Genomic DNA, 14319 nt, shown 5'->3' with positions numbered 1-14319 from the left:
GGACACACAGCTACAGAGAGCACCGCTTCAAAGATACGTGGTAAGATACTTAAATAGTATAATTTGTTATCCTTTTGGTATTAAATATGTGTACTAAAATTCTCCAATTGCGTCTCTGTACTCAGGCGATACAATTGTCAAGGATGTCCAACGAAGCAGCGTTTTGGCTTCATGAGTCTAGAGGACAGGGGCCAGGCGTTCTCGAGGCTTTTGTGGAGGTAAACATAAACTTGTCCGTTTCAAAAATGTTTCTTTATTGTATATGCGTTTAGAAAATGCACTAACTTTAACGTCTATTTATACAGAAGGTGAAGAAGAGTTATAGGAAGCTAGCTCAGAAGCTGAGATGCATGGACACTCCTTATGTGAAACCGCCACTCCCGGCTCGATCAGGTGGCACGTCTTCAGCCTCTTTGAGGACACCAGCCAGCTCTTCTCAGCCGGTGATAGGTGCCACTTCCGTAGTGCGTACACCACCATATTATAGCGCTGGGAAGGACCCTGCAACCAAGGACGACGATGATGACGACAACGACCCCCTAGGCTTCCGCAGACAGTACGGCCTGTGGGACGATTGGCTGCAAGACGAGATCGGCATGTCTTAGCTATGTGGTACCCCGCTTGGTACCCAAGGACCTCACAGGTACTAAGGTAGTTTCTTTAAATACGTAGGCTCCATGAACTGATGATCATAAAGATTATAAGTAATCGTGCATATCATATACTTGCAGGGTACGAGCCGTACGCAACAGCGACACGACCGCACCAACGTTGGCTACACTCCCAATGTGTTGCCAACAAATCTGAAGAGACAGAGGCGTCCGATGGATCCTTACACTCCTGGGTCTTAGTTTGTTAGGTCGAACGAATATTGGCATCCGAAACTTGCAAACTTAGTTGGTTATGTTATGTCGAACTTATGTCAAACCAATAAAAAATTTATGTGGCAGCTTGTCAACTTGTGCACGGACTCCATTTATTTGCTTTATATTCGTTTCAATGCGTCGCGACAGCACTGCCGACGAGATTAAGTAGCAACTAGTTCGGGAATCGACAGTCCCGGCGTATCTCGACGTCGGTGGCCAGCGTCTTGACCCCGATCCTCCTGAGTTTGGTTATCGCCGCCACGAAATCCTCGAAGAAGACACCCTAGTTAAACGCGCAGTAGTCGACCGTGCTGCGCGACCCCATGTCGGACTAGAGCCAGAGCCCACCAGGAAGGGGTTGACGAAGCCGGGGTCCATGGTCCATGATCGCGTCGTTGCCGATCCTTAACCAAATACAGCCGATCTTCTGTCCGCGCCCAGGTTTTCCGCGTCATGTGTCATGGCGCGTCGGTGCCGCGCTAAGAACGGTGGCGTGGCAGACCCTGCCACGTTACCGATCAACGGCCTCGGTCTTTGCTGAGTCACCCTCCTGCCGCGCCACCATGATAATAGGCACGGTTAAAAATGTTAGTTAAAAAAACAGTGTGAAATTTAAAATTATTTTACAAAAATTGTTAAAATAAAAAAAAATCATAAAAAAACAGTGCATGCGTACTAGTAGGAAGCCGGCACCGCTGCCCTCGTACGCTCTCACGAATTAAAAATGAGCACAGGAGGTTGGGAAGGAATCTGGAATGATTATTTTACTTTGTATGCGGGGCCCCGGTACTTTTGGCTTGAGAGTCGACTCTCCAGTTGGATTACGTGGCTCTCTATCTGTCAGATTGAACCGACCCACCACTACGGCTGTCCTAAGGGATTCTTTTCTTTTTTGAGATGGAAATTCCAAGGGAATTTGGTAGCATAGTTCTCAAGAGAAAAAAAAAACAGCCGGGAAGAGCTGGACAAGTGTCGGGCAGGTGCACTCATCGAGCTAGCGTCGCTAACGAGAGGAGGCTACTCAGCATTTCCGTCACCGACCACGACGATGTGCGGTGCAGTGCAATGAACAGTGAGTTGGGCTCGTGCAGACTTCCATTCGCAGGACCCGTGGTCGGCCGCAAGCAGCAACGTGGCATCGTACCCTTCCCAAGTCAGGATGCAAAGGCTAGCGCATGCAGAGCCCGGCCGACGTTCAGTGCCCAAAAACCTTAGAATGGGAGCAAGGCAATAAACTGGAAGGGGGAAAAAAACAAAGTCACAATCTCCAAAACGAGGAGGAACCACAGCAGAACCAAATGCCAGAGGTAGCTGAGCTCTGCGTCTGCAAAGACTGTAACAGCTAGCCAGCGCAGGTCGGAGATATCCGTGCCGGGCCAGAGGAATTCGCGGAGGCGACAGGGGAGAACCGTCTGACCGGAGGCAGAGCGGCGTGGCGGAGAGGTGAGGACCCCCCGCAGTCCGCGGTCCGCACCGCACGTTCTGGCTGACGCGAGCAGCGTTGAGGCCACCTGGGTGGCTGCTGCTATGCTATGCATTCCACCAGCGGAGCACAGAAGCGAAACGAAGCAAGGGGATTTGTCAGCAGCTCTGAACATCCAGAACGTGACGCGATCACCACCGAGCTGGGCGCGCCAGGACACAAACCGGACGCGGTCACCACCGAGTCTGGCGCACCGGGACCAAGGCGAGGGAACCGCGACGCGCGAACGTGCTCATCAGCGGTCGTGAACCGTAGGCTAAGCCACAGCTGCGCCTGTGGGGTTCACCTCGGGCCATGCCCTGTATAAGAGGGAAAACACAAGAGCGAGAGGGGCCAACAACTATTATCACAACCAAATCGATACTAAGCTTCCTCTGCCTACTATCTTGGGTGTTCTTCCTTCCTGCTTCCTTTCTTCCTCCCCAATTCTTCCCCGAGCCACTGCTCACATCAAGCCGGCCATCTTCACCGAGCCGCCAGTCAAGTCAGAGCAGTACGCCGCACCTACATCTGCAAGCTACATGGCTGCTCGGCCCAACGGGCACCGCGTCGAACCTCACCACCGGGAGAATGAGTTTGGGGTTGTCACAATCTATACTCATTTCCTAGTCACGGGTATGGACAATTCCTCTGAAATCCCCCAAAATTACATGGTACTGCATATGATTTAGTTTTGTCCCGCAATCATCCGCCTGAACCTCATCCCAATCCAACCGGCAAGCTCCCCAAAATGAATTTCTCCTCCTTTGATGGCACTGGCCTCAAGTTATGGATTACTTGTGCTGAGGATTACTTCTCTATGTATTTTGTTGATCCTACAGTCTGAATTCAGTGCTCTCGTATGCTGTTTACTGGCCCCACGAGCTCTGGATTCAGTCGGTTACTGAAAAGCTCAAAACAATGCAGTGGTCTGAATTTTGCCGTGCATTGCATACCCGTTTTGATCGTTATCTAACATGAATTCCTTCTTCGCCAACTCAATCGCATTCACCAGACTTTGTCTGTGCAGGACTATGTTGATCGTTTTTCTAAGCTTGTCGACCAACTCCAAGCCTATGATTCATCCACAAATGACTTATTCTACACCACTCGCTTCCTTGATGGATTGCATTCAGACATTCGTGCTGTTCTGCTTGTTCAACGCCTAGATTCCCTCGATACTGCGTATACTCTCGCGTTGTTGCAGGAGGAAGCAGCCGAACCAACAAGGAAGCGTGAGTTCAGGCAATGGAATCCACGAGGGGGATATCAGCATGGGGAGAGTCCCTAGGCTGCTGATGCGGACAAGCCGGGACTGAACCCAAAGCCCATGGACAAGAATTTGGCGGATCACGAGGCATGCCGTCGAGCAAGAGGACTATGCGATCATTGTGGCGGGAAGTGGAATCGTGATCACAAGTGTGCCACCCAGGTTGGTCTCCATGTGCTGGATGAGCTCTATACGTTGTTTTCTGCTGATGACACTATATCAGGTCCGACAACAGAAGATGACACTGAACCTGAGACCGACGAAGTTTGCTGCCGTCTGTCTCCTGACAGCACAGTGGTGTCTGGGGTTAAAACACTGCAGTTTCAGGGACAACTTTACCAACTTCCTGTACTGATCATGCTGGACTCGGGCAACTCCTCATCTTTTATCAGCACACAATTGGTCTCTCGGCTTTCTTTGGTGACAGATACGTGCCAGACTGTTTCAGTGTGAATAGCAAATGGTGATATTATGCATTGTTCAACTTTACTGTCTGGAGCAACTTGGACCATAGACCACTATCAGTTTCAACATGACTTGAAGGTGTTGCCTCTCACTTCTTATGACATCATTCTGGGCATGGATTGACTGCAGTTGTTTAGTCCTATGAAGGTTGATTGGCACCAACCACAGTTCGACTTCACAGCATTTCTGACACCGGAGCTGAAGAGTCTGTTAGGTTGATCTCCACCAACGGCCAATTGGGCCCTTGATCCGCGCCCCGATCGGGGGCGCTCAGCCTTTCTACTGGCCGATGGGACCCCGTCGCACAACGCCATAAAAGGACGGTGGGGGCTGGGGCACAAGGCATGATGTTAATCGGTAGCCGCTAATCCCACCCTGAAAGTTTCTAACCCTAGTCCGATCTAAAGGGGCGCTGTGAGCGACGGGAAGCGTCATCGCCTTCGATCGCCGTCACTGCACCGCGCCTGCACTGCGTCTCCATGGGTTGCTCCCTCGTCGGCGGCGCCATGGCCACGACTGTGCTCAACATGTAGTACACCAAGCAAGTTTCCCTATCTAAGTTATGCTTTTACCCACTGATCGACACCTAGAGGTTCTAGAATTTCTATCAATGGTATCAGAGCCAGGCTTTCTAGGGTGTAGATCTAGTTTGTGGTAGAAAACAGAAAAGAAATCGAGAAAGAAGCGATCCAAACCCTAACCTGAGATGAGACAGGGGGGCTCACCAGGGCTCCTTCGCCGCAGTAACCACCGCCGTCGCGCGGGAAGTAGACCGCACCGCTGCTTCGCCCGCGCACAGGAAGGGAGCCGCACCGCCACTACATTTCATTGGGGCATGGACTCAGGGCACCGCCGCATGGCTACTTGACCGAGAGAACGCGCACGCCAGCAAGGGGCCCTACGGTGGCGCTTGGTTAATCGGATCAAATCCAAACCCTAGCACCAAAATCCCGAGCAACCCCCAACCCAAAGCATAAGAATACCTACATGTCAACGATGATCTCGCCTTGGCCCTAGTGTTCCCGTAGTTCGCTGCCGGAAGAGAATGGGAGCCATGTCGCTGCTCCATCTTAACCCGTGCGCACGTGGGCTCCGCCCTATGGGCACCGTTGTGGGACCATTTGACGGAACCGTGTGATGGACGCACGCGAGTTCTGACGAAGGGACCCGCGATGGTGCTGCCATCTCCTGCCGCGCGCTCTCCGTCGTCGTTGTGCCGTTGCCGGTAGTTGGCTCGACCGAGAAAAGCGGGGGAGAGAATGAGAAATGATTTAGGGTTTCCCCTACCGGCCGGTTTTGTTCAGCAGGGAAGCAATCGTTGCCGTCCGATCGCGGTCGATGGCTAGGGCGCTCGGGCCTTAGCTGGGCCGGCGGGATGAAGTGGCCTCTTGGCGCTTTCATGGCCGAGGCCCAGGTTAGCTTTTCGCTGGCCTGTGTTGTTGTAAGTCGAGCCAAAATATGATATGGGCCGAATGAAAAGTAATGTTTATGGATTTGTTTTATTATTTTTAGAAGCAGTTTTAATGAATTTTGTAAAGTTTTGAATCTCTGTCAAAATTTAAATCAATGGAATAATTTTTTCAGAGAGTATATGAGTAAAGTAAAATGCTTCTGAAAAGTAGATAATGAAAATTTTCATTTTTCCGCTGTAAAGTTTAATGTTTATTATCTTCTAATTAAATTCGAACCAACGGGAGAATTTAATTCGAAGAGCAGTTATATTTAGTAAATTATGATAATGTTTATCCTCTAATTAAATTAGAACAAATGGAAAAATTTAAATTAGAGGAGTAGTTCGGTTTTTTGTTTAAGTAAGATTATGGTATTACCATTTTCTCACCAACATTGATGATGACAATATTATAATGAATTTAAGTTTGAAGTTTAAATAAGATTATGGTATTGTCATTTTCTGACCAACTTTGATGATGACAATATTATAATCAATTTAGGGTTGAAGTTTGAATGTCTCATAAATTTTACACCAACGTGGTCAATTTTTCAGAGAGTAGATAAGGACCAAGAAATGTTCCTAAACTAAAAGAATATATTTTATTATCAAGTTTCTGCTGTAATGATGTTGATTATCTTCTAATTTAAATTTGAACCAACGGGAGAATTTAATTTTGAAGAGTAGTTATATGGATTTCAAGTTAATTTGTGAGTTTTATGCATTAATTCTATTTTCTGTCTAACGGTGATGTACAATTGATGTAGAAGCGTATTGTATATTTTATTTTTAATCGACGAGATCACTCGGCTGCATACCAACGGGTTGCAATGCTGGGGTATGTGAATGAAAAGGATTGAGTCAAACCAGTTCAGGACAATTTTTGTTAGTTTACTAATTTTCTAATTAAATTAGAATCAACGAAAAGATTTAATTGGAAAATGAAGTATAAGTGAATGTTTTAGTCGTCATGACTAAGTTTTCATATAGATGTATCCTGTATGGGGAGAAGTTTTGGTCTAGTAATTATGCTAGTCCATCTTGCATGGCGGGAGAAGTTTTATGATGACTCATATGTTTGTGTATCCCGCATGGCGAGAGAAGTTTGGATAGCTCTTATGGTATCCTAGTATTGACCATGACATAATAAAAATGCATCGTCATGGTCAATACTAACCAAAGGATAAGAAAAAGATGCAAACGTGACTTGCAAAAGTACTGCTAATGAAAGACCTCGTTGAGTTCTTAAAGTGAATTAAGGAAAGTGTACTCCTAAACGGATCAAGAAATAACTTTATTTATATGACACAATCATGTGAATAAAGTGAGTTATAAGCGTCTCCTTGTTTATAGGCTTTCTGAATAGTTATTGAAATTATGGCAGCAAAGTTCATGTCATATTTCGAGAGGGAGAATATTAAGATCAATTAAGAAAAATACTCTTCATTAAAAGTGAGATAAAGATCAATTAAGAAAGATACTCTTCATTAAGACTTAAGAGTGAGATAAAGACCGTTGGAGGAGTACAACGGTTACAACAATGATACCCCTAAGCAAAGAAATAGCTAAATTCCTAGACTTTTTAAAGTTCCGACAGAAAAATAGCGTAGTCAGTATTAAAGATGTTAAGGTGGTGCTTAAAGCGTCATATGAGGTTTTAATGGATTATACCCAAAATAAGAAATTTGAAGATACACTATATTTAGAAAAGATGAGAAGATCTGTAGGAGCATGGTATGTAGAGGTATGTAGAGACCTAAGACTTAAAGAGAAGCGGGACTGTATGCCTACTTCAGTGATTCAAAACAACAAATTTCTCAATATCTGTTGATGTTGTATGACTTATACAACACCTGTTATTGGCTCTTCGAAGAAGATAAATAATGTAAACAAGAATCTTGTGATACAGGAGCCTGTAGAATCAATTGCCTCTTGGCAATGAAGGACAACAACAGCCCCATATAAAAGTGTCAGTAGCTGAGGCCCCAGAAGGTCTCAAAGAATTAGTAAACTAGTTTTTCTGATGACTATGAAGTCTATGTTAGTAAAGAAATTCAAATAAAGGGTGATACCACCTTACTTGAAGAAGCCATGAGAAACGTTTACTCTTTTAAATGGCAAGAAGCTATGAAAGTTGAAATGAATTCGATGAATACCAACGATGTTTGGGACTTAGAAGTAATTTCTAATTGAGCTAAAACAATAGGTTGTTAATGGGTCTACAAGACAAAATATAACTATAAAGGGAATGTAAAAAGATATAAAGCACGACTTATAGCAATATGTTTTACACAAAGAGAATGAAAAGATTACAATTAGAGTTTTTTCTCTAGTCTCATGCAAGGATTCTTTTAGAATCATAATGGTGTTCATGGCACACTACGATTTAAAAATACATCAGATGAATGTAAAGACGACATTCCTCAACAGGGATTTGTATGAAAACGTTTACATGGCGTAACCCAAAAGGTTTTGTCATGGAAGAAAAGAACATAAGGGATGCCGCCTGTAGAAATCCATTTATGGGTCAAAAGTAAGTCTCTAGACAGTAGTATTTGAAGTTGATGAAACGATAAGAAAGTTTGGGTTTAAAGAAAATGAAAAGGACAATAACGTTTATGCGAAGTTCAAGAATAAAAAAAAATCATTTTCCACATCCTATGGATTATGGATAGATGACATTCTACTCACTAGTAGTGATGTTAATTTGTCATTGGAGAAGAAGAAGTTTTGTCCTCAAGTTTTAATGTGAATGATCTTGGTGAAGCGTCATTGGTTCTAGGAATCGAAATTCACCGAGATAGAAGAAAATATGGTATTAGGACTATCGCAAATGCATACTTAGAAAAGATTCTAAATAAATAAAGTATACATGCGAGTAAATCTACGCCTGCTCCTGTAGTCAAGGGTAATAGATTTAGGAACTTTAAGTGTTCTAGGAACCGATATGAGATCGATCAAATGAACATGGTTTTATATGCTTCAGTTGTTGGAAGCTTGATGAATGTACAAATACAAGTAAGAACTTACCCTGACGTAGTTTACGTATCCGGGATATTTTGATAGAAGTCCAGTCTAGATATAGATCACTGGAATAAAGTTGAGAATGTCTTGCAATTTAGTAAAGTATCATAGGCCTCATGCTGAGTAAGAAAGAATAAGTACTCTTAAATAGTTGAGGGTACAAAAGTTAAGTCTTAGCGAGATGTGTAGTGAAATCCACAGCAGTTGCTAACACTCGCAGTTGGAGTATTATTACGAAAAAGCTCTAAAAAACAGTTGTGGTGTCATCAGTGATGCATACCATAGTATAGCTTGATATGAGGCTTAAGGAATAGGCAAAAGAGGTTAAGGGAATTTGTACCTAGATTTAACAATGGTAGACAATGTCAATAATTATTTAAAGTAAGTTGACTCTTAAGACAACAGGTCAAGTATGTTGTCATGTTGTAAAGGAGAAAATCCAGAATCATTTTAAAAGCATTGAGCACATAAGTACCGAATAAATACTTGTGGATCCGTTTACCAAAGGCTTACCACCTAGTGCGTTCAGAGAACACACAGTCAACATTGATTTACGGAAAAGCCTATGATTTCTGGATACTTAAGGCCTATTTGAGTATCTGTTTCAAAACAGAGAGGTACATTGTAGCTGTTAAATCTAATAACAACTGACCGTGACGATGAGGCACGCTCTATGCACTGATTTGCGATTGAATAAAAAAAGAAAAAGGAAGTTAAGTATAAGTCATAAGATGAGATCAATGGGGACAATGTTAGGTTGATCTCCACCAAAACTCTTGATCCGTGTTCTGATTGGGGACGCTCAGCCTTTCTACTGCTGATGGGCCCCCGTCGCGTAGCGCCATAAAAGGATGGTGGGGGCTGGGGCACAAGGCACGAGGTTAACCGGTAGCCGCCAGTCCCACCCCGAAGTTTCTAACCCTAGTCCGATCTAAAGGGGCGCTGTGAGCGACGGGAAGCGCCATCGCCTTCGACCATCGTCACTGCACCGCGCCTGCACTGCGTCTCCACGGGCTGCTCCCTTGTCGGCGGCGCCATGTCCACGACTGTGCTCGGCATGTGGTACACCAAGCAAGTTTCCCTATTTAAGTTATGCTTTTAGATGTTTAGAATTTCTATCGGTCTGTAAAACTTCTGGTATAATTATTTAGTGTAGCTGTTCCAAATGACCACCAAGACACTGATCTGCCTCCTGCTATCAGCACACTTTTCACTGAATTCCCGGAGGTGCTCTCGCCTCTGGACTCGCTGCCATAAAAGCGTGAGTGCGACCATGAAATTCCCTTGGTGGAAGGAGCTCGTCCTGTCACTGTGAGGCCCTATCGCTATCCACCAGCCCTCAAGGACGAGATTGAAGCTCAAGTGGATGCTATGTTGCAGCAAGGAATTATACAGCCGAGTTCATCCCCTTTCAACTCTCCCGTGTTACTGGTGTGCAAGAAAGACGAGCTCAATGCTTGTGTACAGCAAGACGATGGAAGACCATGTTGATCATCTTCGTCAGGTCTTTGCTCTGTTGGCCAAAGACCAGTGGCACATCAAATTGTCCAAGTGCAAATTTGCCCAGACACAGATTTCTTATCTTGGCCATGTCATCAGTGCGACTGGTGTGGCTACTGACCCAGCCAAAATTGAGCAGTTGTTTCCTGGCCAACGCCAACTAATGTCAAGGAGTTGCGCAGTTTCTTGGACTTCACCGGCTTCTACCGATGATTCGTGAAGCACTACGCGGTTGTAGCGAAGCCGCTCACTTCATTGTTAAAGAAGCATTCACTGTTCCATTGGATGTCTTAACATGACACTGCCTTCCGAGCTCTGAAGAAAAGCCTGTGCTCAGCTCCTATTCTGGCGCTACCGGATTTCTCTCGGCAATTTTGTACTGAGATTGATGCTTCTCACATGGGGGTCGGTGCTGTGCTCCTACAGGATGGACATCCATTAGCGTTCCTTAGTCGAGCTCTCGGCCTCCAGAACCAAGGTCTTTCAGCTTATGAGAAGGAATACATGGCCATACTAATTGCCGTCGAACAGTGGCGATCCTATCTACAGCTGGGCGAGTTCATCATTTTTACTGACCAGAAAAGCCTTATCGACTTGTCGGATCAGCGCCTACACACTGCCTGGCAACAAAAAGTGTTCACCAAGCTTCTGGGTCTCCAGTAGCGCATCGTGTGTAAGCTCGGGACTGACAACCGAGTAGCCGATGCACTGTCACGCCGTGGTCAGGTGGAGGAGTTAGCAGCCGTTTCTGCTCCGGTTCCCTTGTCGCTCGAGGAGATCAAGTCCAACTATTCTTCTGATCCCAAGTGCCAAGAGTTGCAATCCAAGCTAGCAGTGTCACCTGATGCTGAGCTTAATTTCTCTTTGCAGCAAGGACTGTTAAAATACAAAGGGCGCATTTGGGTGGGTTCTGACATGATCTTGCAGCAGAAACTCATTGAAGCATTTCATGCATCTCCGGTGGGAGGGCACTCAGGAGTGCTGGTGATTTATCAACGTATCAAACATTTGTTCGCGTGGCCAGGACTCAAGGCCGCTGTGCATCAGTTTGTGCTGTCTTGTCCAACATGCCAGCAGGCAAAACCTGATCGCGCCAAATACCGGGGGCTACTCCAACCGTTGCCTGCTCCATCCATGGCTTGGCAGAGCATTTTTGTCGAAGGCCTTCCATCTTCTGTTGGCAAGAACTGCATTCTAGTCATCGTGGATCGATTTTCCAAGTACGGGAATTTCATCCCTTTATCCCACCCTTTTACAGCACTCAATCGTCTCTGATCGTGACCGGGTGTTCACAAGTAAGTTCTGGCAGGAGCTGTTCCGTTTAGCCTGAGTCACATTGAAGATGTCTTCTGCTTACCACCCCCAAACCGACGGGCAAACCGAACGTGTCAATCAGTGCTTGGAGACATTGTTGCGCTGCTTTGTCAGTTCTTCACCGTCCAAATGGCTTGACTGGATTTACTTAGCAGAGTATTGGTATAATACTCCGTGGCATTCTTCCCTGGGGCACTCGCCGTTCTTCATCCTCTATGGTCATCATCCCAGGCATTTCGGCGTGTCTGAATCTGATGCTGTTCAGTCCGTTTCATTGGATGATTGGCTACAGGAGAAATCTCTGATGAACACATTGATTCAGCAACACCTCACCCGAGCTCAGAAGCGAATGAAGTCTCAAGCCGACAAGTCGTGCTCTGAACGCCAGTTTGCAGTTGGAGATTGGGTGTACCTGAAGCTGCAGCCCTATGTCCAAGCATCCCTCGCGCCACGCGCTAACCAAAAATTGGCTTTCAAGTTCTTTGGTCCGTTTCAGGTGGTGTCTCGCGTTGGCAATGTCGCCTACAAGCTACTGCTTACGGCCACGTCGACTATCCACCCCGTCTTCCATGTGTCTCAACTCTAGACGGCGGTTCCAGGTTCGCACACGGTGTCTGCACTTCCTCCAGCTCTTGAGGGCTTGCAAATTCCATTGAAGGTGCTACAGCGACGTGTACGTTCATCAGACAACTCCGTCGTTCCTCAAGTCCTCGTCCAATGGTCCAATCTACCTCGATCACTGGCCACATGGGAAGATTTGGAGGCACTCAAGCAGCGTTTTCCTCAGGCTCCTGCTTGGGGACAAGCAGTCTCTCGTCGGGGAAGGGATGTCAGCAGCTCTGAAGATCCAGAACGTGACGCGGTCATCACCGAGCTGGGCGCGCCAGGACACAAACCGGACGCGGTCACCACCGAGTCTGGCGCACCGGGACCAAGGCGAGGGAACCGCGACCGACGCGCGAACGTGCTCATCAGCGGACCGGAGTGGACGTGAACCGTAGGCTAAGCCACAGCTGCGCCTGTGGGGTTCACGCATGGCCATGCCCTGTATAAGAGGGAAAACACGAGAGCGAGAGGGGCTAACAACTATTATCACAACCAAATCGATACTAAGCTTCCTCTGCCTACTATCGTGCGTGTTCTTCCTTCCTGCTTCCTTTCTTTCTCCCCAATTCTATCCGAATTCTTCCCCTCCGATCTCTGATGCTAACAGGGATCCATCTCACCCTGTCACCCACCCACCTGGGCTGCTTTGAGTGCTGGGTGTGGCATGCAGCCGAGGACCAGAAACGCAACTCCGCAACGGCATGCGTGCGCATCGCTTATCTGCTACCGCTCGCTCACGATTCGCGCTGGTCAACCGTCTTTCCCAGACCCCCCCCCCCCCCCCCCCCCCCCGTTTCCCTCATTCAATTCCCAAGCCAGCGATTCCCAGCTCTGGTGTTGTACTATTTTTTTTCTTTCTTCTATCAACGGGGATTTCATAGAGTTTTATGGACATTAAATATGTTATGGCACTGTCTTCATGAAGAGAGAGAAAATAAAAGTTTCATGGGAGTAGAGAGAGTTTCATGAGGATGAAACTCTTCTGTACTGTTTCTAAAATATAGATATGTTGAAAACTGTGAGATGAAACCCCCGCTGAGACTGGCCTTACATTCTCTTCCTCCTCCCGTTTCTTTCTTCGGAGACTCCGCCGCCGCCCACCCCCTACTGATGCACCGACCGTCGAGCGAGCCCCGCAGCGCCGGCCTACCCTGCACTGCTGTTCCTGCCTCCACTGCCCTTCGCTCATGGCCGCGTTGAGTCACATCACATGCACGAGCCTTTGAGCTTCGTCGCGCTGGCTCGCACACCTTGGCCTCCAAACCAATTGGTTTCTCAGCTCCAGCAGCCCGTGTACGGCATGACGGGTGGCATGAGCATGAACCTCCAGGAAAGCTTGCATGGTTGCACTGGGAGGGAGATCTCATCTAGGCCAAAGGGAGAGCTCATCATGCTCATTGAGCACCAACCCCCAATATGCATGGCTAGCTCTCAGTCTGTGACACATCGTAAAGCTTGTGCTTCAGAAATACTAGTCCAGGACACTGCTGATAGAGATAATATTTTTTGAAGGAAGCTGATAGAGAAACAGTAACAGGGGAAAAGAAAAGGGAAACAACAAGGCCAACCATGCCGCTCTTGCGGAAAGCCGGAAAATCGAGCCGGTGGCAGTGTACTTCGGGTCTCGGAGTGAGTGCTGCCGCCCGTCTTGTCTTGGAGGCGCTGGTTAATCACGGCCGAAAAGAGTTTTTTTGGAGGCTAGCGGAGACATCACGCGCCGGCAACTGCGGCCACCAGCTGACTTTGAACCCCTCCCGCCAGCCCTCCTGCCTCCATTCACCCCCGTGCCAGATTCATCCAACAACCTTCGGAGGCCACTCGCAGAAAAATAACATATCAGCGACAGAACCCATGCATGCCCGCGGCGGCCGGCGACAAGGAACGATTGGGGCCGCGCATTGCATCACGGCTGATAGCAACAAGGCATGCAAACATATTTCACCTGTTGCAGTTCGGTGGCCAACAATGAACTAACGCTTCTGGTTGTTTATTTAATTTGCGAGTACCGCCTCGGTTCTAAATTATAAACCTTCGAGATACATTGCTATTTATTTAGAAAAATAAAAATATCTTATAATTTAAAATGAAGGGAGTATACCACTGCCATGTAGCAGTGGAGCCTATAGCTTGTTACGCGCCCAATTAGACCGTCCTTGCCAATAATAATAAGGTGACTATCTTTGTGGAATTCATTAATTAGGCTTGGTCCAACCTTATTTTAACTTATTTGGGCTTAAAACTCTATTAAGTCTACAATATGAGTGTTGCGAGTTCTTTCAAAAAAAAATATGAGTGTTGCGGTACCCGCGAAGATTGCGTAGCTCCAAACTGTAGCACAAAGTCTAGTATTCTAGATCCACTC

The sequence above is a fragment of the Miscanthus floridulus genome, chromosome 12, assembly GCF_019320115.1.
Source record: "Miscanthus floridulus cultivar M001 chromosome 12, ASM1932011v1, whole genome shotgun sequence".
Taxonomy (NCBI): Eukaryota; Viridiplantae; Streptophyta; class Magnoliopsida; order Poales; family Poaceae; genus Miscanthus; species Miscanthus floridulus.
The sequence above is the reverse complement of the archived record's forward strand: the minus strand, read 5'-3'. Positions refer to the sequence as shown.